The sequence below is a fragment of the Lissotriton helveticus genome, chromosome 5_1 (genome assembly GCF_964261635.1).
Source record: "Lissotriton helveticus chromosome 5_1, aLisHel1.1, whole genome shotgun sequence".
Classification (NCBI taxonomy): Eukaryota; Metazoa; Chordata; class Amphibia; order Caudata; family Salamandridae; genus Lissotriton; species Lissotriton helveticus.
Window position 1 is genome coordinate 328761668 of NC_136065.1, and position 23816 is coordinate 328785483.

Here is a 23816-nt window from a genome sequence, read left to right on the forward strand (position 1 = left end):
AAAAACACCGGTCATGGTTTGGATTTTTCAGCAGCAGTGGTGGTTAAAGATGTGTGTTTTGCAAGCTTCTGGTCACTCTCAACTTTTTTGTTCTCGGATACGTACCAAGCATGTTAAGTGGCATGGATGGGGAAACAGAGGCTCTCACAAAACAAGCCTTTTAAGTACTGCTGCATCTGGAACCGCAGCCCAGATGTCAACACAGTGTGTGGCATTAGGTTCAGTGCAGCCTCATCAAGTTACCTCAGAGATTGTCTCCATGTTAGAATAGAGTTCTGAGGGCAACCTCGATGATGTGTGATGGTCAGCTATGGGCACACTGGAAGGAGGTCACAGTTCACCAAAGTCACATATAGGCACGGGTACTCTCACTTGTCCTTAGTCAATTTCGATTTCAATCCTCCAAGGCTCATTGTGGGGGACTTCTCCTGGGCAACGAAGACCATATGCAACTCCCAAAGGTCTTTAAGTAATTAGGCTGTTGGTCTCCTCTTATATACAAGCTCTCCTTCGCAGGGCACAGTCAATCACAATTTCAAAAGAAACCAGGGGTATCCTTCTTTCATGGCAATCCAGCAGCACTCCTAGCAGATATCTGTCCCAAACATGACTGCATTCTAGAGAGAAACCTGCATTCAGTGGTCCTAGTGGACAGATATGTTTCCAGCCACACTGGTGCATGATTCCTATACGGTTTTCTGTCATCTGCCCTGAATGTATCCCCCCAGCTGACCTTGCACCTGCAGGACCAGCTTTGACTACTTCCATCAGATTATTCATGGTCACAGCATGATCACTTTATGCCAGCACATGGACACTTGGAGTATTCTTCCAAGATGATTTGAACCAGTCCAGGAGCTTTCGTTTTCTGGGTCTAGACAGCCCACCACACATGTTGTCCAGCAGATTCAAACAGGAGGATGGAGGTGGAAATATGGGCACTTTGGCCGGGAAATAGCAGGCAACATACACAGAGGAGAATTTAAATCACCCACTTCACCTAATAATGAAACACATCAATGTAACCCTGAGGGATGCCAAGGAATATTTCAAGACATTCACCCAGGTTAAACGAAGACATGGGAAAGTCTCACCCAGGCCCTTTGTTATGTATTGCCATTCACATATTCTAAAATGAATTCACTGCTGCACCCAGACAAGAATGCACTGTGCGCTACCCTTTGCTTGCACCACACATAAAATATACATGCATCCTCCATTCATATCGCAGACAGATGGAGCAAACAGATCCAGGTAAGAGGGGGGCTAGCAGAGCCCCTTAAACAAGGAATGGCAAAACCAATAGGTCTAGCCTATGCAAGAGCTATTGACTTTGGCAAGGTTTTTTAGCTGGTGTGGCTGCTGATCAGTATGGCTAAAAATGAGTGGTGTGGAGGGGAGTTGGGTGGGGTGGGGTTGATTGGTGTGGGGTAGATTGGGGTAGAGTGCAATGTGGTAGATTGGGGTAGAGTGGAGTGGGGTAAATTGACATCGAGTGGAGTGCGGGTGGAGTGGGGTCGAATGGAGTGGGTAGGTTGGACTAGATTGGAGTGGTCAGAAGTGGGATAGATTGGAGTGAAGTGGACTGGAGTGAGGTAGATTGGAGTGGGGTGGATTCCGGTGGGGGTGTTGGATAGATTAGCATCAGTGATGGGAGTGATGTAGGTTGATTTGGGGTAGATTTGGATAAAGTGGGGTAGACTGGGATGGGGTGGGGTAGACTGGAGTAGATTGGGGTAGATTAGAGTGAATTAGTTTGGAGTGGTGTAGATCGAGCTTGACTGAGGTAAAATGGAGTTGGATATATTGGGGTACAGTGGAGAGGGATATATTGTGGTAGATTGGAGTGGGGTAGATTGGGGAAGAGTGAAGTGGGATGGATTGGGGTAGATTGGAGTGGTGTTAATTATTAGGTTTAATAATATTGTTCTTCATGCAAACATTATTGACAATTTCACTGATATAATGTTATCTCTGTTATTTACTTTGGGGTTTTTAAATAAAGCGTGACTTTATTTGAGATAGCTGGGCAGAGCTGTGAAGCAAAAAGGAGGAAGAGTTGAGTATGTGAAGACAATAATTAGAACCTGTTAAATCCATTTTCCTTTCATGGTTGAATGGCTGGATTAGCAGCAGGCATACTAAGTAAAGCGACAAGTGCGTCTATTGCTGATGAATTGCAGAATAAAGAAGAGGAGGCTTTTGTAATAGAATCTAATGTGGGACCTTTACAAATTGAAAGCATTCCAGGGAATATGAAGGTAAACAGTAATCTGGCATGCGCGCAATGTAACTCAGTGAATTTAATGTTTTTCATAGTGCTTAATTTCTTCACGTGGCCGCTGTGGGGGGTTGGCACCAGTACTCATTTCAGGGAACCAGGGCTTATTTTTCATCACTAGACTTTGACCCAGAGAAAATGTGAGGAAGGCAAATAAGGGACAAAGACGGAAGAAGAGAAATAAAAACAGCTACAAAGGGGAAAGGAGGGATAGAGCCCCGTATCCTGGCAACTAAATTCGTGAAACTAACAATGACAGCCATACTGTCACATCCACATAAACCTGCCAACAAACTCCACTGCGGGACTGAAATGTGAAAGTTCAGGGAATTATCTCTTCTTTGCCTCCAGTACAGTAGACTGGAAGACGAAATGCGGCTCATCCATTTAATGTAATGTCCTGTCCCAAGGGATGGAGAGAAGAAGAAGAGAGAAGGAGATGGAGAAGAAAGTGAGATAAAGTAAGGACATGCCAAGTAAAATATACAAAAAAGAAAGTGAGTAAAAAAGAGAGAAATAGATGTACAGAGGATGGAGGAAAAGAGAAGTATTCAGTTAGAGAGTGAATGCATGTGGAATACAGGGCAGTGAGAATGACATTACTGAAAAAGAGAGAGAAGAGCAAGTGAAAGTGAGGGTTGAATGACAGAGACGGGGAAAGTTTATGAAAGATAATGTTAGAAAAAGAAGAGGATTAGAGTCATAAGGAGAACAAAGAAGGTAAAGAATGATAGAGTGAGGAAGGAGGTGAAAGTGGGGGATAGAGAGCGAGGAGAAAGGGAATGTGAAGAAGCTAAAGAGATGCAGTTCATGAAAGATAGAAGAAGAACAGATAGAGGATAGAAAGAAGTAGGATAAGAGTGCAGGACTATGATCGAGGGGGAATGTGGACACTATGCTGCAAAGTGATGTTGGTACTGACAGCAGAGGTGAAGACTGTTTCATTAAGGACTGAGCACCTGTAAGGATTGTGACTGGATTGAACACTTTAGGGTCATTTTAAGATTAGCAGATGGGTCCTGTCTTTGCCGGATTACCAGCTTAGGACCGGATACACAACCTGCATTTTGTAGAACATAAAGTATTGATACATTCGTATTACTTACCTACTACAAAATACAATTCACAAACCTTTCTTTTCTAGGAAGTTATCTCCACATATGCAAGTTTACTACTAAGGGGCTGATTTCGATGTCAGACAGATCTGAGTCCATCCGACATTGATCTGGACTGGGACCGACCGACCTCCTGTCGGCAGACCCAAACCAGCAATTAGGATGTCACCAAACACTGTTCAGTCACAATCCTATTCTTTACAATGGGAGCATGCATTCCGACCAGAATTCATGCTCTCATTGTAAAGAGCTGAGGTGCAGTTCATCCCTGCACCCCGTGGCAGGGTCAAGGTGCCTGCCACTGGGTGCAGGGATCAAGAGGGGGGCTCCCTAGGCTGCCATCCGGAGGCCTTGCACCCATGGAGGCCCTGCTGGGGGCCCCATAAGCAGATTCCCACTGTCTTTCTGTGTTGGAAAGGCCGGCACAGGAAGGCTGTAGGAATTTGGTATCGTAATCCCTTGGAATTACAGGCCCTTTTCCGAATGGCAGACAGGCTCTCCGAGCCCATCGTAAATCATTCGGAAATCCTGTTTGAATTAATTTCCGACCGACTCCATCAAAATGGTTTGGTTGGAAATTAATCCAAGCAGGAGATTACGATGCCGTAGGAACGGCTCCGACCCGAACGGCTCCGACCCTGTAATCGGTCTCTTAGTATTAAATGTGAGAGGGATCTGGGGAGTGGTGAGAGAAAAGAGAAGTTCTGAGATATAATGTAAAGATTTAAGGGGAAAGTAAGGCAGAGTTTAGGGAGGGACAGGCTACTACAAATACTCACCTACAAATGAGTAAACACATTGATATTCACAAACTACACTTCTAACGTTACTACAGTCCTAAAGGTGACAAAACAGTAATACAATTACTCTAGTCCAGCCTTGAAGTAAGTCAAGCATCACGCATGATCACTCACAGGGCCTGCACCACACTCACATCAAGTGCTTAATTTGAGACGGAGGTTTTCGGTGCTCAGCATGGCACTAAACTATTAACACCCACATATTACAGTCAGCCACATGGTGGCACTGTTTGTCTTATTTAGAAATGAACAAAACAACAGTGGTTTATTATTTCAATATACACTAAAAATGAGTGATACCTACTGCCCACACAATTCTTACACCATTGGGGGCCTGGAATAGTCTGAATTGTCACACTTGTAGGAGTGTGATAGTTAATAGTTGTTTTATGTTGTTATTGACATTGCTGGCAGGAGCAACGGGTGATGTGAGCTGAAGTAGTCTCCTGGCGAGGGCCCTGATACTTATTGTTTTACAAATTAAGCACTGCACATAGAAAATAATGGTGGGAGGAATTAAGAAGACCACATAGCAAATAATATGAAATGATATCTATCTATCTATCTATAGAGAGAGAGAGAGGGAGAGAAAGAAAGAGAGAGAGAGAGAGAGAGAGAGTTTAATGTAAAGACATTATATATGATTATTCAGCAGTTATTATTTTTTTAATGTAACAATATTTAAGATTTAAAAATAAAATGTAAATATATTTTTAAACTTTTGTTTAGTTTTTTAAATAATTTAAAATAATTCTACAAATAAAGTTTAACAAAATGGAATACGTATTAAATAAATGAGAAAAATGCTACTGTCGGTGGGAAATAATTTTTCTAAATTAAATAAATATATTTGAATGAATCAATTAATTAATTAATACACTTGTAATGTAATTAGTTCTTGTGCTGTAACATTTTGTTGTATTAATTGTGTTGTAACAAATATGTTCAAATATTGACATTTATTTTTATATTAAAAAATGTTTAAATTTTTTTTAAAGAATAATAAAGGTTAATAATTTTCACTATATTCTCCCATAGGGAGATCAGCACCATGGTGGTGAATATCTCCGAGAACGCATGAAAAGTTGCCTTTAGTAACTTACATTTGAAAATTCAGTCATAGATGTCGTCACCCCCTGAACTGACTGGAGGGAGACCTGTAAGTCTACATTTAGGTATACATCTACATTCAGAAATGATGAGCAGCAAAAAAGTGTAAATTTACAACCAGGTGCAGTAGCAGATTTACATGCGAGGATATCTATGTGTGTAAAACGACCCCTGTGAATCAGGTCCTAAGTGTTTGAGACTGCTGTAATAGGGGATTTTCACTGACTTTCCTGCTTCCAGTATGCCAGAAACACTTTCAGCAAAAACACAATAATGAATGGGCCGCCATTTCATTGAGACACACTCTGTAATATTTGAATCTAAATAAAAACATATAAAGCAATAAAGAAGTAATGTCCCTGGCACGAAAAAAAGTTTTTCCCCTGCACATCAGGTGCATTTATACATTTTTCCAGGTGCAACAAAATGGTCGCAAATATAATAAATCAGCATTGGAAGCCCAGTCTTAAATTTGACAGGTCTTCTGACTCTCTAAAACTGGTGGCCCTGTGGTAAATGGATTGTCTGTTAAAGGCTTTCAGCAATATTGCCAGCTGAGGTTTCCGCCATTTTTGGGTGGTGTTGGACCCCTGGGCCATGTCATTGCAGGGGGCCAAGCCCAGCATCAAACCTCATATGAACATTGTTCCCATGAGGCAGGGTTTGTGAGATACACATAGAGAGATGTGTATTGAAGGAGCTGTAGAGAATATGAGGAGTAGAAAGACAGGTGTAGGGGGGCAGGGTTGTAAAGATGCATGAGTGTGGATGGATGGAGTCAGGAGAAAAGAGAGAGAAGACTGTTTGATGGATATGTATTCATGATCCGTGAGTCATTTATGCAAGCTACATGCCCTCCGCAGCTGTCGTCAGTCTCACCTTGAGCATAAGCCTGGGTGCACATTATTAGCAAGTGGATAATGATTGAGCATAGAGATTACTGGCAGAACACCTGGGGTGACATATCCCCCTGATAAACATTCCCTTCATTTTTATTACTTATTTCCATTTTTATATTCGCCTGCTATGAACGGCAAATAGCTCTATAGATCAGCTCCAGTGGAGCTTTATGTGGTATATGACCACATAAATAATCACAGTTATCACAGTTATAACAGATAACCAGATGTGCACATTGTATCGCTCAGTGTAATAAGTTGGTGTTTCAAATCAGAAGGACACACTTGTTGCCTCGACAGGTTTCAAGAAGTAAAGAGGGGACATAAAGGAAGAAGAGAGGCCAAAGGGGCTAGTCCTCCTTCTAATAGTTGTAAAAAAACAAAAAGAGCCTGTCTGCTTTATATGGACTGTGGGCCTCATTTATGAGAAGTGAAACATTTCTGCGTAAAAAGCAGCAATGCTTCACTTCTCAGTGCGCCCTCCTTGCGACATGATTGATGCGTTATATTTTTTGTATGACGCATCATATCACAAGGAGTTACAGATACGTCAGTATTTCTGACGTATCTGTATGGTGCAAAAGTGATGCATTGCTGAAGTGTGTCACAAAAGTTACGCAACTCCAGCAATGTGTCCTTTAACATGGGGCAAGCCCCATGTGAAAGGGCCTGCATCAGTCTTACGCCTGCTGTGAGGCAGGCATAACATATTGACACATTTGCACCCTAGAAGTGGCGCAGTGAAATTTGTAGATTTCCCTGCATCTCTTCTTCGAGGCTTACTTATGTGGGAACGCCCACCCTGCATACATTATACCTGAGGCTGGTATAATGTAGCGTAGGGGTTTACAAAGTGATGCATCTGCTTAGATGCGTCACTTTGTAAATAGGCTGCAACAGAAGGCATGTTTTACGCCACCGATGTGTCATAAAAAGTGACGCAACGGAAGCGCAAGACTGTCACAATGCCTCATAAATAAGGCCCTAAATCTCCACCTGTATGGGAAAACATTATGCTTTCTGATATAACCCATACCCACAAGGGTTTCCCCTTTGTGGCATGCTTTATGGTTGGATTCATCCTGTTCTGCTGCAAAACTGGGCCTGCTGTGACCTGCAAACTACGTGGGAGCACTTATAGATCTATAAAAACGATGAAAACTAATGAATGAATAATAGTGGTGGAAGTCTTTTATGTGGGAAATAAAAATGCTTGCCTAGTAGGAAAAATGTTATTTATTCGGACCTCTAGTCCGTATGATTAAAAACTTGGAAAGGGAAAGTCAAGGTAATAATGTGCCTGAGTTTCTAAGGGTCTACATGTTTCAAGCTCTACCCCATGGCTTCTCTTCAGTACCAAGGTACTAAACTCCCTGATACCACTCCTTTTATGTCATATAGCTGCACACACTCTGCATGCTAAAGATATACAATATATATACATATAGCACCTATTTGGTGTTATAGCTTGATAATCTGCAGATCGGAACGCGGAAGCAGTTCCATTTCCAAGCCACCATTTCTGTTTTCAGTGGTTTAGACTATTGAGAAGCATGGACGCTAATCCGTGCCTGCCTTGACATGCTTATATGCAAATGAGGTGCATAGAAACTCAGGGACATGATTACCTTGACTTTCATTTTCCCCATTTTTAATCATACTGACTAGAGGTCCGATAAATAACATTTTCCAACTAGGCAGGTATTTGTTTCCTCACGTAAAAGCCCCCCACTCCTGTTTGTTTTTAGCATTTATATACAGCTATAATTATTACCACATAGCTCGTATGTCGCAGAATGCCCTGTTCCGTAGCGGAATGGAATGGACCCAATGGTAAAGCATGCCACCAAGGGGAAAACCTGGTGGGTGAGCGTTATATAACACAACATAACGCTTTCCCATACATGTGGAGGTTTAGTCCATATAAAGCAAGCAGACTCATTTTTTTTTTTTACATTGTCAAGACAGGACCTGTCCTACACAGCACTCTTTTCTATGGGGCTTTTTCTTCTTCTCCTGTGAACTGACTGTCCTGTCCAGTTTGTTACAGTCTTTTGTGGGTGTTTTGCCACACATTCTGATGCCTATATCAAATGCTGCAACCTCCCCACCTCCACTTGCATGTCCCCAATGTTAAGAAATAAAGTGTATATATTAAGAACTGTGAAAGCCTAGAGGGCAAGGTGGGACTCTCTGATTTAAACACTGCATTGTCCATTTAGACAGCCTATTGAAGACAAGGATTTCAGTAACCTTTTTCCACAGTCTCTGGGACTCGGCCATGGTCCAATCCATGTCAAGATCATCAGAAGGGGACTTGGAGAAGATGGAGAGTAACTCTTTTTTTCCCTGCTGGGGATCACGAAGCAGATGGAAGAAGAGCAGTCTTATCCACATCTTACTCAAGAGGAACCTCAAACTTCCGTTCTGTTCCTACTTCTGGAAGATCCGTATCTGACTGCGGTTCCTGTTCTTGACTTTCCTGCAATGATTCGGTCTGAGACTGACACTATTCCATTTCAGATTGACTGCTCCCCATGACTGTAGTCACTGCAGCAGTGAAAGAGATGGCCTTAGGTTTTTGGTGGGGTTGGTGCAGTTGATGCAGGGCTGATACTCTGAGTCTCTTTCTGCCTAGTGGACAATGTAGCAGGTATGTCGCATTTCCTTGAAAAGCATGAGAGCTTTATGCCTGTGGTGGCAACTGGCTTCTTCTCCTCCCCACTGGCCACTTTCTTGGAGGCACCTCCTTCTTTGGGGACAGCTGGATAGCACCTATTGTGTAAATTAATGCTCTGGCTTTGTTCTACTACAATGTTTGGCTTCCCCAGCCATGGGTGCCTGAACTTGGTCCAATGCACCAAAACTTGAGCATGAAAGTAAAAGTTGTTGTGGCCCCACACAACCCCACTCGAAATATTGGTTGAATTGGTGTACGTGCTTTTTCGGTTATTTACAGTCCCTTAAATGAAATCAGCGATCCAGTGGTAATTCAAACCCAATTTCACAATTTAGAATACCACACACAATTATTGCACTAAGAAAAATATACTTTAAATTTTAAAGTATATTTTTTCAACAATCTAATCCTGTTTCTTAGTGCATGTGCAATACCCACACAGAAAATAATTAAAACAGCGCTAATGCATGTCACTTACAGTGAGAACAATATGAACAATTCTAACATGGTTGGAATGTCTTTGGCAAGCAGCACCCTAACGATTACTTCTATTCACCTCACTATGACATCATGAAGTAGTTAACTTGCTTATAGAGGTTCTTGGGAGCCAGCATACTGCATAGCTGTGCACAGCGAAAAAGCTTTGATTATCGTCCTTTAGCCGGGATAGAGTGTTGCCTCGAAAGGAAAAAAAACATCAACTAGGCTTAGCTTCTCTCCTCTGAAAATTGGATTGGTATCAGCTCTGAGCACAGGAATGGATGCTGCACATTCATCAGTCTGGCGGTCTCAGGAAGGCTCTGTGGCAGGATCTCGTGCGATAATCTTGGGCGAAGACATCTCTCAATCAGTGGCCACTTCATGGGGTGTTTATAGCATTGCCCACTGACATTTTACCTACATTGGGGAATTCCCACTTAGTTATGGATATAACTGGTATGAACCAATATATAGCTCAAGACAAACCAGTTTAAACCAGTATGACAAAAATGTGTAAATTCAGAATAGATTGTTTTCATTATACATTCCCTGTCTGACTTTGAAATTTAGATATCAGGGGACTTTACCCAGACTTAGGTATTTTTCAAGGTCATTGTCTGGATGATTTGACTCTTTCCCAGGTTCTTCAAAAAATAAGGACAGACGGTATCTGGATCATAGATAGACAGGCTAATGTAATGATTGGGCACAAAATGGAATCTGGCCTTTGGGTCTTTATGATAAACTAGCAGTTAGCACTAGGATCAGAGGCACTTATGAGAGGAAGTCTCAGGCGTCACTGCTTGCTAATTCCTTTGTGGACTTCTCTCTATATCAGTACTGTCTGCGGCACCTGCAAGCAAAGCAAAAAACAAATTCACTGAAATGTGGGCAGTAAAAAGAATCTAACCAATGTAATACAAATTAGGTCATCATTGTCATCATCATCTGCATCATCCCAAATGCGTAATAGTGCACCCAAAACATGCATAAACTATTCTTTCACATTACAACATAAATGGTTAGTTTGTGTTCCCCCAGAGAAGGAGAACTCTATAAGTGTCAGGGGGTGCAGGGAACAAATATAATAAATACATCATATAATTGCAAGAGCACCACCAGGGCCTATGTGTACTCTCTGAGAGGGGTGGGAGACAGGCAAATGTTTTTAAAAATGCATTAAATAATTGCTGACACCCCATTAGGGCCCCTTCTGACTTTATGGGAGGCAGGCGGGTAAAAATTGAAAAAAATTATTAAAACAACAACATTGTACTCAAGTCAGCCACAAGCACAAACAAATATGTCAGGAAAAAAGAAAAAAAGGAACACAAATGTCATAGGCATCGTCTATCGAATGTGTCTAGAAACTTGCTTTTAAAAGTGGAATAAATGGATTGAAACTCCCAGAGGCTGCACAAAATGGCAAACGCTAGCACACCCACTACAAGAGCACTGAAGAAGGAGGCATGGAAAACAAAGTCAAAATGGCCACCAAACACACACATACTAACTGACTCCTCAAAATGGTGGTTGCCGCATGGTCAGCAAAGAAGGAGGCATAGAGAACAAAGACAAAATTGCCACCACACACAAACAAATACACACAAACCCAAACACATGCACACTAGCTATGCAACATGGCCATCACCACATGGCCAGCCAAGAAGTAGGCATGGAGAACAAAGATAACGTGCAGCCTATGCCAAACACACACATTGGCAACAATCAAAAACAATACATTAAATAATTGCTGGTGCCCCATCATGGCCCATGGGAATTATATGGGAGGCAGGCAAACATCGAAAAAATGAATAAAAATAACTGCACCAGCTACAAACACAAATAAATATATCAGAAAAAAATAAAAATAAAATGAACAAAGAAGTCATAGGCCACTTCTGTCAATGTTCCTGGAAAATGGCTCTTAAAAGTGGAATAAAAGGATTGAAGCACACACTGGCTGCACAACATGGTGGAGTCTAGCTGATTCACCACATGCCTGCTGAAGGAGGCATTGTAAACAAAGATAAAATGGCCACCAAACACGCACACACATGCTAACTGGCTCAGCAAAATGGTAGACGCTGCATGGCAAACAAAGAAGGAGGCATAGAGAACAAAGATAAAACAGCCACCAAACAAACCCATGCACACACTAACTGACTCAACAAAATGGCGGTTGCCACACCGCCAGTACAGAAGGAAGCATAGAGAAAAATCAAAATGGTCACCACACACAAACAGACATACACACACAGGCTACACAAAATGGCCACCGCAGCGTAGCCAGCAAAACAGCATATAACACAGCAGCAATGAGAATGTGAACAAGGGGTTAAAAATACACCCAAAGCCTAGTGCTGGGCAGACTACACCCCAAACAGTAAAGCAACATCACAGTAAAATGGTAAACAAATCAGTGAAACCCACACAAGGAGAATAAAAAAAAGTATATTTCGCACTAGGCCTCCACCTTAAAAAAAGTGCAACATTTCATCTTAAAAGAGTTAATCCCACATGTCCTTCGGGCCACCCACCATCAAGACGATGAGAAAGGTGTCTAAACGTGGTTCCATCTATAGTTTTGAGATGGCTAAACTTGGTGCCATCTATAGTTTTGAGATGGTTTCTATGGGAAATCCAGGCAGTGGTTATCACAGAGGTCAAGGCAAAACATATCTATTACCAATAAAACTGCTGTCATATGGGGAACAGTGTGTGTGTGTGTCAAAGTGCACTGAATAAGGCACACAGGGTAGACTGCACTCTTCATGATTTTGTCAGAAATGCATGCAGGGGCAGCGCTATACAGAAACCTGTGCTGCCCACATAACGTAAACTGCAGCTATATGTCAGGACATATTGCAAAGTCTGCTTTGTAATGAAAAGCCCCTCTGATTTTTAATAGCTTTTTATGGAAGGGGTTTGAATATTCTGTCCTATTTACCCTTATTTAACAAGCCCTGCACTTTGAACATTTGCGGAATCCATTAGTAGAAGTCAACAGTGTTTTTGAGGTTCTTACCTCTGGGCTGTTTTTTACCAGGGGCCCACTCGTGGAATAAGCTCTGCAGTACGTGATTATTGGGTTGTTTGGCAGTATGGGCCCAATAATTGAGTCTGATTTAACCACATGCCAATGTTTGTGTAGCATTGACCTTATCTTTTTATCCTGATTGCTAATTGTAGTTATAATCTAAACCCACTTTTTTTCTGCTTCATTTCTTTTTTAGAAAAAAGCATCATGTCACTTTTTTTGGGTTGACTACCTCATGTGTTTGGTCCAATAACTTGGAATTGTACCCTCTTTGGTTAAATCTTAACATCCTATCATTATAACACATACAACATTGTCAGACAAGGTGCTGCGACTAACTTTTGCTCTAAGCATTTCGGCATATGGAATGCACTCTTTAGTGTATTTTGGGTGTAAGCTTGATGCATGCAGTGTGGTGTTTCTTGCAGTCTCCTTTCTATGCAACTTGGTTTTTAGGTCTCGCCTGCATTGTAGCGCATGCACTTCTTCGCCTTGGCGAGATCTATAGTTGTTGGTTTTCTGTCCAACTTCTTTGGAAGCTGGGTTGGTGTCCGCCCTGTCTCCCTTAGGCCCCGCCCATCCGTCATCTGTTGCTCGCGAGTCAAGCTGCGTTGTGTCCTTCCCACCTCCCAAACAGCATTAACCGCATGCGTGCGGTCGATATTCTGCTGCTGCGCTGACTTTTTAAAAAGCGCACTTTACATGACGAGCTGGGCTCGTCATGAGCGTGCGAGGAGGCTACCTCATGACGAGCCCAGCTCGTCATGAGCGTCGAAGGGGTTAAGCAGAGATCGTTTTATTTATTTCAACGCACGTATGCTTGCGTACAGAAACACCCCTTCCAACTCCCAAACAGCATGAAGCAGCTAGGGCAGTACAGATCGTGCTCCGTTTGCACTATTAGAGTTATTAAAAAAAGAGCCCCGTTTCACTGCACAGAACTAACTGTGGGCACATTTAGACACGGCGTGAATACTTGTACGTTACTTATTATACAGCCAGCCAGCCTGCGTGTGCATGTATGTACAGTGTGTGCTCACCGCATGTTCTTCCATAGGGCAGTACAGATCGTGCTCCGTTTACACACTAAGATTTATTAAAAAAAGAGCCCCCTTTCACTTCACAGAACGAACTCTGTGCGCGCAATTAGACACAACTTGAATACTTGCACCCTTTATTATTACACCGCCAGCCTGCCTGTGTGTGCATATATGTACAGTGTGTGCTCACTGCATGTTCTTCCATAGGGCAGTACAGATCATGCTCCGTTTACACACTTAGATTTATTTAAAAAAGAGCCCCCTTTCACTACACAGAAATAACTCAGTGCGCACATTTAGACACAGCGTGAATACTTGCACCCTTTATTATTACACTGCCAGCCTGCCTGCGTGTGCATGTATGTACAGTGTGTGCTCACCGCATGTTCTTCCATAGGGCAGTACAGATAATGCTCCATTTTACACTTAGATTTATTAGAAAAAGAGCCCCCTTTTACTGCTCCGAACTAACTCTGTGCGCACAATTAGCCATGGTGTGAATATTTGCACCCTTTATTATTACACCGCCAGCCTGCCTGTGTGTGCATGTATGTACAGTGTGTGCTCACCGCTCGTTCTTCCATAGGGCAGTACAGACCATGCTCCGTTTACAAACTTAGATTTATTAACAAGCATTTGCAATGCAATAGGTCTCGCATTTGCGAGAGTTGGAGCTATTGGCATTGTAAATGACAATGCCTTTTATTCATTTGTATTTAAAACCTGCAAGCGGTGTATAAACATGGACTTTTAATTTATAGTCCTTGCTTACGAAAAGCAAGGCTGGCAGTAGAAGAGACTGCCAGCCTTGCTTCTCATAAGCATGGACTATAAGTACAAAGTGCTTGTTTACGCAGAGCTTGCAGGTTTTCAAACACATAAAAAAGGCATTGTCATTTACAATGCCAGTAGCTCAAACTTTTGCAATGTGAGACCTATTGCATTGCAAATGCTTGTTTATCTTGTTGTTTTGAATAAAGTCTACCAAATCCAGAAAGGTCCCACTTGTCCTGCTTATTTGGCTAGTGTAATGTAGGTTCAGATTGTTAGCGTTAATTTAATTAACAAAACTCCTTCGCAATTTCATCTGACCCACTTCACATTACAAATAGATCATCAATGAATCGAGACCAAACAATAAAATGCTCATCCCACATTTCTTTGTGGTAGATGAGAAGCACCTGTTCCTCCCACCAGCCCATGTGTAAACATGGATAGCTCGGTATGAAACAGGTGCCCGTCGCAGTGTTAAGCAACTGATGAAATACCTCATTGTTTAACCCCTTAGCTGTGGCAGCTATTCTGCCGCAGTGCTAAGGGGGAGGGGTGGCGGCGTGCGCTCCCGTACTCGTGACGGAACCGCTCCGTCACAAGCCTCGGGTGGGCTGTGCTTGTGACGGAACGGTTCCGTCACAGCCACGCCCGCCTAATAGAACGCTCAGCGCAGGCGCGGAATTTGCGCCGCGCAGTCGCGGCGAACGGGCCATGACGGAACCGTTCCGTCACCAGCACAGCCCACCTGAGGCTCGTGACGGAGCGGTTCCGTCACGAGCACGCAATGGGTTAAAACAGAAGTCATTATTTTTCAAACTCCATTAGATCACTGCAATCAACATATGAGTATGTTTGTATTGTACCAATGGACGAGTTTGCAAGAAATGCCTCACTGCCCATAACCCTTCCCTGTGACGGATGCTGGTGTACAGCATTGAACAATCAAGCGAAATTAAAGAGATATGGCTTGTCCCATGGAATGTCATAAATCAATTTTAAAAAGTCCCTAGTATCTTTTATATATGATGGTGGACTTCTGACGTTATCTTGGAGAAAATAGTCAATATATTTTGACGTCTTTTCAAGGCAACTCCCTTGAGCCAATATTATCGGTCTCCCTGGTGGCATCGTTGGATTCTTGTGGATTTTTGGAAGTAAGTGCAAAAATGGCGATTTGGAGGAACATTGCGTAAAAATAGATGCCCGAGCGTAAATCATATTTTAATAACTGGGTCACTGTTAGCATTAAAAAGGCTGTTGGATGTTATAGAAGTGTTAATTAGGGTCTCCTACATGAAGGTGTGGTCTTCATGTTTCAGCCAGGCCTTTATGATTAAAACTGGCTTTCCTCAGAACCAAAGTGTGTAGGTGCAAATTACTTAATTTTAAGTGATTGTGTAACTTTGAAAAATGTGTAGCACTTGCTAAGGTGCTTTACATGTGTGGAGCGTTGGAGGACGTTGCGGAGTTGCTGCCGGAGTTTGGAGACATATCAGGGCTGCGAGTTAACTGGACGAAAACATGCCTTTTCCCAATGCGGGCTGGGGAGATCCAGCCAATTACGAGTAGGGAGGTAAGGTGGGAACCGACTTGTTTGGTGTACCTATGTATAAAACAGCCATCATCATCCCTTTATTGAAAAAACCGGGCGCTGATACTACCTCCCTCACAAATTACCGCCCCATTTCCCTCCTCCCCTACCTGGGTAAAATCTTGGAGAGCCACGTCGCCTCTGTCCTCAGTTCCTTCGTGGAGGGCAGCGGTTACTTGGCCTCCTGTCAGGCTGGCTTCCGCCCTCGCCATTCAACAGAGAGGGTTGTGGTCTCTGTTTTAGAGAGCCTCAGGGAAGGAATGGATAAAGGCAGTCCCCAGGCTTTGGTCCTCCTAGATCTGTCCGCTGCCTTTGACACGGTTGATCATTCCATCTTACTCACCCGTGTCAGGGCAGCGGGCATTAGTGGGCCCCCTCTAGCTTGGCTTACCTCCTTCTCCACGTAAAGTGCAGTGTGGTGTCCCCCAAGGTTCCTCCCTTTCCCCGCTTCTTTTCAACCTCTATATTTTTCCTCTTATCTTTGCTTTACAGCAACTGGAGGTCACTGTATTCAACTATGCAGATGACCTCCAGTTGATCTTTAACTTGTCCCATTCTCCTGAATCCATTCATAATTTTCAGTCTATTATGATTTTCATCAGGGACTGGATGAATTTTAACCACCTCAAACTCAACCCAGACAAAACTGAGCTGATTTTGACGGGTGGTGCATCCAGTCCCTGGACCCCCACGTTTTGGCCCCCTTCACTTGGTTCCCCTCCTTCTCCCTCTTGTTCCGTCAAAACACTTGGGATCATGTTAAACCAAAACCTCACCTCTCACTCCCAGGTCAGCGCGGTGGTATCCTCCTGCTTCTTCACCCTCCGTACTATCCGGAAAATCTCCAGATTCTTTTTCCCCTCTGCCCTTAAGCTCATCATGACTGCTATGGTACTCTCGAGGATGGACTACGGCAACATCCTGTACAATGGCGCTCCAGCTTATGCCCTTCGACGCCTACAGCTGGTTCAGAACCAAGCGGCCCGCCTCATTTATGGTCTCCCTAAGCTCCATCATGCTACCCCTGTATTGAAGAACTTACATTGGTTGCCCATTAGGGAACGGGCCCTCTTCAAACTTGGTTGTACGGCATTTTAGGTTCGTGCTGGAACGGCCCCAGCCTTCATAAACTCTGCAATCTCCAGCTATACCCCGCTAAGGGAGCTCCGCTCCTCCTCCCAGTCCCTCCTCTCAGTTCCTCGTTTTAGGAAGAAGAGGATGGGCGGGGCGAAATTTGCTGTCCTTGGCCCCATTTTTGGGAATTCCCTTCCCCCCACCATCAGATCCATTCCGCTCTATCCTGATTTCCGTAAGGCACTTAAGACTCACCTATTCCTGCAAGCCTTCCCAGCTTAGTTCTCCCGTAGTCTCCACTCAGGTTCAAATTGTCCTTTAGCGCCAAGAAACCGCCAGGTATATGAGCGCTTTACAAATGTTTTTAAATTAAATTAAAATTAGGGGTGCGGATCTACCATGGAGCCGCTGATATGCTGGAGGGCAATGTGGGACGATGCATCAGAGCATTGAAGGGCAGCATGTCGTTCTGGGCGGCCCTCCGGTTGTCGGTAATAGCCCTTCTGAAGATGATAGCGCTCCCTCAGCTGCTCTACTTTTTTAGAACGTTGCCGCTATGGATCCCGTGCTCGGTGTTTAAGACACTAAGGTCGCTAGGGGTGGGGTTCATTTGGGGCACTGGTAGGCGGAGAGTGGCATAGATCACATTAATTAAGCCCAAGGTAGAGGGGGGACTGGCGGTCCCCGATTTTGAGCTGTACTATTTAGCGGCCCAATTGCAAGTACTGACGCAGGCTGTGGCTAGGGAGTTTAGGGGACCAGAGCCGCGGAATGGTACTGGGATCCCACGCCACGTTCTGTCTTTCATAGCTATGCAGCAAAAGCTAGACCTTAAAGAGCTTTCTTTGGAAGAAAAAACGTTGAGACTGTGCTGGAATAGGTCACAACGCAGAGCAGGAGTCTTGCCCCATTATGCACCTGAAATTCCACTGGAAATGGTGACGGCTTTGCCTCATGGCGGCGACTGGGCATCCTTGGAAGAATGGGAGACTGCAGGACTCCAAGTGATTGGGGATCGGTATGAAGATGGAGTATTGTTGCCCTATCAGACCCTGCAGGACCGATATGACCTTCCTAGGGGAGGATTTCTGGTACATACGGCACTAATACGGGCCATACAGGCGCACTGGTGAAGCGGTGTTGGGGCACCTAGGACAACATCGGTGTGTCAGTATGCCATGATGGCAGCGGGGACCTTTAAGGCCGTCACCTGCCTCTATGCTAGGATGCTATCTGAGGGGCTGGCACCACTAGATACCCTGAGAGAAAAGTGGGAGGCGGACATAGGGAAACCTATTCCCGAGGCTGCATGGGCACAAATAGTGCGCAGAGCATGGAAGAGCACGAGGAATGCGAGATTCCAACTGGTGCATTTCTATATCCTTCACAGGGCGTATCTGACACCAGGGAGAATTAGGAAGTACTTTGGGGTAGAAGAGCGGCGTGCCCCAGATTCGCACAGGTGGAAGTGGAATTGGAGCACATGCTATGGTCCTGTCCAGAGACCGGAAGTTATTGGGAGGAGGTGGGTGCTATTCTGAATGCCACCACGGAGCGGCAGCTGCATTTTGATATGGCCAAGACTGTTTTGCACTGGTTTCCTCACACATCTAAAACCAAGGTTACTAGCAAGTTTGTGGATATGGGATTGATACTAGAAAAAAGAGAGATAACAAGGCATTGGAAGGCAAGAGAGGGCCCTAGTAGCAGGAGGTGGAAGGCAGAGTTTTTAAAGTGGGCCAGTGGTGAGAGTACGGTTAGGTATCGGCAGGCAAGACGGCTTGGTAATGAAAAGGCACTGGAGGCCGCAGCAGCGTGGGAGGCTTTACTGCAGGCGTTACAGGACTACCAGACAGATGCGTCATGTATGGATGGTAGTTTATGTCATTGTCCTTTAGTTACCAGATTTTGCAATTAAGAGCGAGGTAGTCGGCGATGATAGCGGTGATACGGGGAAGAATGTTGCCGAGATTAGCCTACAATGCTGGTTGTCCTTACCCTGATTGTGTATGATGACTGTATAAAACCAATAAAATGTGTTTAAAGAAAAAAAAGGTGCTTTACATGTGTGAGGGGGATTCCCTCTTAGAGCATTACTGGACATACAACAAGTATGACTAAACACACATACAGGGGAGAGTCTTAGTATGGTAACATATTCACAAAACAGTTTGATTGAAGATATCTATTGTGCTGTGTAGACGATAAATAAGCGGCAAATGGTGTAGCTATATTGGTGGTATGGCTAGGGTGAAAGTTATCGTATATACATGAAGTTTTATGGTGGGCTAAGCATGGTAAGCGCATCAACACAAAAACGGTGGTAAGTGCATGAAAGGAAGATTATCCTCACGTTGGCTTGTTGCCAAATTGGGTGGCCTACAAGGGCACCCAGCAAACATTAAGTTAGGGGCTGCAGTGGCAGCCCCAGGGACCCCTTGTCCCCAGCCAGCTTCCTGCATGTAGCCATCCTGGGTGCTGTGGGAGCCGGCATTCTTCCTACCTGGCGGAGCAGCTGTTTTGTTTGCTCACATCGTGTGGAACAAATTTGTGTTTCCCAGCCCGCAAGAGCGTGGGCGCGGAAACAGAAGTCTGCTCCCATCCTGTGGGAGCATATTTAAAGCTCCAGCTGAGTGAGAACAAACAAGCCTTAACTGCCCACGTTCCAGCAGGCAGGGAAGACATGTTTGCACCCTTCCGGCGGGAGCTTTATAAATGCTGCTGCCAGGTTGGAGCAGACATATGTTTCTCTGTCCGCGCTATTGAGGACAGGGAAAACTCTGTGTCCTGGTGGTGGGCTCCTTGGGACACCGAATTTGAGCCCTGGGGGGGTTGGGGTCCCTGGGGTCTTTACCGGTTAAGGGATAGAGGCTGGGTGCCCCCCCTTGAAGTTAGGTTTGGGTGGATACCGGGGACCCCCTCTCCTTTTGAATTGGAATTTAGCCCAGGGGATGGGGGTCCCTGAAAACTATTGGGGCTCATGGAGAAGGACTACTCTCCCCACCTCCCTTACTTTACATGTCCTGGGTGATGGGGTCTCGGACCTACCAGAGGCTTGGGGAGGAGGCCACACCCCCTACCTCAAAATTTTTTTTACAGCACCCTTCTGGCCCTGGCTGACCCTGGGGGAGGGAGGTCTATGGTATCACATGAATTTGTGACAGAATTTAAAAAAGAGTTCTAAGATGGCTGCTGCCACATCTGTGTTGATGTGGTGGCAGCCAATCAGATCTCTGCATGAGATCTGTTGAGGCCGCAGACTCACTGACAGCTTGATATATACCATTTATTTCAGACTTAATTACTCAGAAACTACTGAATGGATTCACACCACACCACCGAAAGCACTCTTTCTGGACCAAGATGTTTCTATCGGCCTTATTCAGTATAAATCCATTCAACCGTTTTGGATGTAGTTGAGCATAAATGAGTTTAAAGTTCCTATGCAAATATGAATGGGGAAAACTGTTTTGGGACACCTCTTTTTTCTCAGCCCCTGCTTCACGGATCACCCCCAAAACATTCCAGTTTGGAGCTGAGACGTACGACCATTTAAAAAAACGTTTTGTGGAGAGACTGCTCCAAAGTCATGGGCAAATGTAGAGCATCCATGTGAACTACCCAGTGTTTCCTACTGCCTTTTTTGTATAATGTATGTGGCACTCTAAGCCTGAAAAAGGGTATTGATTTGACTTGTACTGGGTGCTCCCTTATATCTGGACAAGGCTATGTCTCTCTGATGAGTTCTACCGCAGGGAAACCAGTGTCGGCAACTGCTTCTATTTACTCTAAGTTGGTGTGGATGGTAGTTTATCAATCTTATACTGTAATACTGTGGCTAGAGTGAAAAAAGCTTTTGCCATGTCGTTTTTTAGCTCGGCATTGATGCACTTGCTAACCTTATGCTCAGAGACTTTGCTGTAAAAAAGGCAGAGGACTTTGTCACTTTTCTAGCATGGCATGGTTAGCACTATACTAATCCTCTGCTTAAAAACTCTGCTAGAGAAACCGGCATTTGAGGTGAGCAGTTTTGTCAGTGTCTGTAGTGCTGTAGAGCCTTCCATATTAAGGAGCTGCTCTCTACCCAAAGCTTTGGAAATCCCCAGGGATCCCTACTTAGGGGTCGATTCCGATTCGGGAAAAGAATCCGTACGACGATTCGTATTCAATCATGGGATGCACTCGAGTACACGGCGGAGTCCGTTTCGCATGCGTTTAGAGTCGACATGTGCTTTTACGGATGTTTTAAAGCCCGGTGAGAAAGAGTCGTACGGAGTGTTTTCCTGACGAATCGTACTTGCTGGTTCATAAAAAGCTGCCTTGATCCGTACGTATGGTTCCTTGAATCGTACAGTCTGTTGTACGATTCGTACGGAGAACTGCATTGAGTACACATCGTACTACATCGTACGTATGTGTGGTGACCGGATATTGTGCTCTATTTCTTGAGTGATGGTGACTGTGGTCTACTACCATCTTAGTATAGTGGATACATCCCTATTTGTAGCTTATTCTTAGGGTTTGCCTATTGACTTTAACATGATTCAGCGCCACTTTCATTGTCTCTGGGCCTGAAAACTTATATTAGGGGATAGATGCGTTATTCTTGATTCAATATTACCTATTAGTAGGGCTTGCCTATGTGCTTTGACAGAGCTGCACTTCTCTTTCATCTTTTTCAGGCCTGCAAGGCCCAAACGAGAGAGACTCCATTTTCCTTTTCGTCTCGACTGTCCGAGGCGCTTGTAGGTCAAGTGTGATGTTTTAGTTATGAGCTGGTGTTCCCTGGAGAGGAACCGGTCAGAGCTGGCCCTTATCGGAAGAATGTAGACGGGGCTCGAGTTCGAGACGCAACAACAGGTGGCCACTGTGGGAGCGTCGAGAGTTTGGGGCCTGGTACAGAAGTCTGGTGGGCGGCAGGTTACTGTCTGGAAATTTCCACGAACGAAGGGCTCTCTATATTATCGAAATGTAGCAAGGTAGAGCAGACAGACGATCTTTGGAAGAGAGACGAGACAGATGATTCTTAGCCACACCGATGATCCTTTGGAAAGGCCGAAGTAATACCAATCGGTCTGTTAGAGTAGTAGGAGTTAGTTTGTGGCCAATATTGGCATAAATAGAATGAAGAAGTTAGTCGACGGTTGGTCTCAGAATAGTGGAAGTTATACCAGCGGAGTGAAGCTTGGAGGTGAAGACCGTTCGCGGGAGAAAGAGGAGAAGTCATTGCAGATTGGACGGTGCAGAGCTGAGAGATAGAGACGAAGACCAGAGAAGGGTTCCAGTGCTTTGAAGGGGTGACGGAGGTGGAGGTGCATAGCGGTGCAGACGTGTATCCGTGAGTGCAGAGCAGAGTCTGAGATGAGCCAAGGCACGAATGAGAGAGGGACCCAGACGACAGCCAGAGTCGGACCACGTAATTATAAGGTGGAGTCTATCCTGCTATTATAGTGCACAAATACATGCTAATTCTTTCTTTCCTTTTCAGGCTGTGCTTAGAATTGTTAGGTGCTAGTATGAATGCAATGTTTATTCTTATCGTTTAATAAAGGGACCCCAGTTCTTAACGAACGCATTTGAGTATTATTGCTATAATAAAGTTAACCTTTCTTTGAGCCAGATGCTGATGGACAGAAGGATGGGGACATTCCCTTCTACCAAGGTAACTGTGACGGGAGAGAGTGTGGGACGAATTCTGTGATAATTCTTTAGTGAGGTGATTGGCCACTTTTGTGTGTGAGGATTGGATCTCCTGTCCTGCATATAACAATAATTCATATGAGATAGATACTTCCAGTAGATATCAGATATTCAGGAAATTCCCCAAAAGAGAGAGCATGAGGTATTAATAGGACCAAAGAGCTTCCTCCCGAGAGGGTAGGGTAGTTCAGGCAGGAGCCGTGGGGCTACGAATTGAGAAGAGCTGCCTCCTGAGAAGCGTGGGGGTAGGGTAGTTCAGGCAGGAGCCGTGGGGCTACGAACTGAGAAGATATAGAGAGAGCTGTCTCCCGAGAAGCGAGGAGGTAAAGTGGTCCAGTCTGGATTGTCGTGGGGCCACGAGTGGGGACACTATAAATCAGCTGCTCCCAATACGAGAGGGGGTAGGTCAACCCGAGCCAGAGTGCTGTGGCATTGTTCAGGTAAGATAATAGGATATAGGATGACATTCTGTAGTCTCTTTAGGATTTAGTAGTATATTAGTAGTATAAAGGTGTATATACAGTGGGTTCCCCATTCCCAGGTAAGTACCCCAGGTACTGTTGTAAATAGGGACTGGGAAGGGATGGAGTTACGTGGTGGCTGGGTTTGTGATGTTTGGGGTGAGCTGCTAACTTGGTCAGAAAATCCAGTCATTACAGTATGGGTACGGTTCTGCGTACGAATCGTACGGGTAAAACGCTCCGTACGGCGATTCGGACTGGATTTTACTGAATCAGAATCGGCACCTTAATGTTTTGTAAAATTTATTTGACACTCTAAGCCTGAAAGGGTTTTGCTTTGATATATATATGTGTGTGTGTGTGCTTACGTTATTCCCAATTATCTGCATGTATTCTTACCCAATGTATTCCATCTATTTATTACGCCCAATAACTATACTAAAATATTCATAATATGTTTTCAATTAGTAACAAAATATTAAACGTTCTCAAGTGAAAGTTAATAAATTCTATTTCTGGAAAACATGTTCGCAAGTTACAAAATTTCAATTTTTTTTAAGCTAAACTCCCTTTTTTGTGTGATAGAATGCAATGGTTAATTTGATTTAAACTGTTATGGGAAAATTATGTTATTGTAAAATAGTTTTTTAAAGTCAAATATGTAAAAGTGTTTTGAAAAGCATGTATTATATGATGCTACCAGGCCTTCCTCTATACCGTTCTGTTACACTCAGTAGTCTGGACTCATGATAAGGGGAGCTCCAATGGGCC